This window comes from Carlito syrichta, unplaced genomic scaffold (assembly GCF_000164805.1).
Source record: "Carlito syrichta isolate Samal-C Ts95f unplaced genomic scaffold, Tarsius_syrichta-2.0.1 Scaffold309096, whole genome shotgun sequence".
NCBI lineage: Eukaryota > Metazoa > Chordata > Mammalia > Primates > Tarsiidae > Carlito > Carlito syrichta.
In genome coordinates, this window is record NW_007253192.1 from 411152 (window position 1) to 414030 (window position 2879).

At 39.9% G+C, this 2879-nt stretch overlaps 1 pseudogene; it reads right to left on the reverse strand.

Annotated features, from left to right (window-relative positions):
• The window catches only part of LOC103269167, a 2861-nt pseudogene extending 1567 nt beyond the window's left edge, over positions 1-1294 (reverse strand).
• Between the last annotated feature and the right edge of the window lie 1585 nt (positions 1295-2879).

Sequence of the window (2879 nt, forward strand, 5' to 3'; positions counted from 1 at the left end):
CTGACAAGCTACTGCAAAGCCAAAGAAACCATCAAGAGTGCAGGGAAACAGCCTCAGTTTAATAAGGTCCCACGTGTCTATCTTCTCTTATGACCTGTGCGTTTTTGGTTTTGTTCAGGAATTGGATGTCAGTTCTGACTTCCATGAGGGTATTTCCTTCCTTTTCTAAGATTCTTATGGTTTGAGGTTTACCATCAAGAGAGCAGGGAGACAGCCTCCAGACTGGGAAAAAGTATTTGCCAACTCCAGGTCTGACAAAGGCTTAACATCCTGGATCTACAAGGAACTCAAACGTGCTGAAAAGAAAAAAACAAACAACCCCATTATAAAATGGAAAAGAAATGAACAGACACTTCACAAAGGAAGACATCCGAGCAGCCAACAAACACATGAAGAAATGTTCAACCTCACTAATCATCAGGGAGATGCAAATCAAAACCACACTGAGATACCACCTAACTCCAGTCAGAATGGCAATTATCAATAACTCAAAAAATAACAGTTGTTGGAGTGGGTGTGACGAAAAGGGAACACTTCTCCACTGTTGGTGGGAGTGTAAACTAGTGCAACCTCTGAGGAAAGCAATGTGGCGATTCCTAAAAGCTCTAAACATCAACCTCCCATACGACCCTGCAATTCCCCTACTGGGAATACACCCTGAAGAACTCAAATCACTCTATAAAAAAGATACCTGCACATGAATGTTTATCGCAGCATTGTTCACAATAGCAAGAACCTGGAACCAACCATGCTGTCCATCAAAAGAGGACTGTATTAGAAACAATGTGGTACATATACACGATGGAATAATATGCAGCCATAAAAAAGAACAAAATCATGAATTTCGCAGCAACCTGAATGGATCTAGAGTCTATAATACTGAGTGATTTCTCACAGAAACAAAGATCTGAGTATCACATGTTCTCACTCATAAGTGGACCTTGAACATCTATTGTAATACTTAGGAAACTATGGGGGGACAGGGAGGGGAAGGGAGGTGGGATTAACGGTAGTCAATATCTGTCTGGGGACAGGGGGACACTCCTTATCCACAACGGTGCCTGAAAAATGCATGCTTGTATACCTAACCCTTAACTGTACCCCACAACATCATAATAAAAAATATTGATTAAAAAAAAAAAAAAAAGAAAACTCTTCTAAAGAACTGGGTCTCTTCTGAATTTCTCAGAACATCCCAGTACCAGGCCGGTGGTCATGATGAAACAAATAACGACCACTGTGATGTAGAAAATGACGAGTACTCATAGAGCGTGACTGGAAACACCACGGCCATCAGGGTTTAGCTCCAGGCTGAGCCCAGCCCCAGCTGCCCAGCCCAACCTGCCTCAGTATGGTTTTCGTGTGCATTTCTTTGATGATTAATGAGGCTGAGCACTTTTTCATGTGTCTATCGACTGCCTGTATATCTTCTTTTGAGAAGTGTCTATTCATATCTTTTGCCCATTTTTTAATAGGGCTGTTTGGAGGAACTCTAATCACTCTATGAAAAAGATACCTGTGCAAGCATGTTTATTGCAGCATTATTCACAATAGCAATAACATGGAACCAACACTGCTGCCCATTGAAAGAGGACTGGATTAAAAAAATGAGGTACACATATATACATATACACAGTGCAATATTATGCAGCCTTAAAGAAGGACAAAATTACGAAATTTGCAGCCACTTGGATGGACTTAGGGTCTATAATACTGAGAGATTTATCACAGAAACAAAGAACTGAGTACCACATGTTCTCATTCATAAGCAGACCCTGAACAATTATCGTAATACTATACGAAAGGGATTGGCAGTACTGACAGGATGTTGGACTTTGGTTAACAGTGCTTGTGTTAATACATGATCTTTAAAATGTCTGCAATAAAGTTTGTGTGTGAGTTTTCCAAAAAAGAGAAGGCACTTGAGATACCATAATTTAAAATCTACATGGCACAGCATGCTCAAAATCCAGGCTTGAGTGCCTGGGGACCTTGAAGAGACTGGCTGCCACCATGTATAGCAGCTGAACTGACGCATGGGAAGATGTGCCTGTGACTGGATGAAGACACAAGAGCAGAGCACCGAATTTCATGAGAGATATGGCCTATGGCTGATGCTCCAAAGAGGCACGGAGGAAGCATCTGAGATTTGTTTATTTACTTAAAACTTTTATTCTTTTCTAGCATTTTCTAACAATGCTACATATACTAGCATTAAAACATTACTAATCATATTAGCTTTGCTAAATACTTTGTATATGTGTCTGTACTTATATCTCAATAATCATATGGAAGGATCTATTTTTACATCCGTTGTGCACACCAAGCAGCCTGGGCTGAGTTGGAAGCATGGATTGCCCAACTCACACAGTGAGTAAACAGTGCGGCCTGGATCTGAATCTAAATCTTTACCCACACATGTTATTTCAGGCACCTCCCATGTGCTAAGGATGAAAAAAAAATCACGTAATTAAAATGGAAGCACTTTTTTAAAAAGCAGAACTAACTGCTGCATCACACAAAGTGGATCTGATTTGTTCTGATTAGTCATTGTCACACACCCCCCCCCATCGGTGCCAATGACCATACAAAAAAGGGTCATTTGTTAGAAGTAGAAATGCTGATGTTGGGGGCTGGAGGTGAAACAAACCACAACTGCCTCACTTCTGAGAAAGTAACTTGGTGTTTTTTATTCTTTACATCTTATAGTGGTTTATACAAAACTGAAGTTTTAACTATAAGAACTTTCATTAACAATATAATTTACTGCTATCGCAGGAAAAGGCTTTTTTCTTCTCAAAATGGGAGTCTTCAAAACTTCAAACTATAAATCTACTTCTCAGAACTATTGGCTAAAAAACATAGCAGGTGAGGAGAGA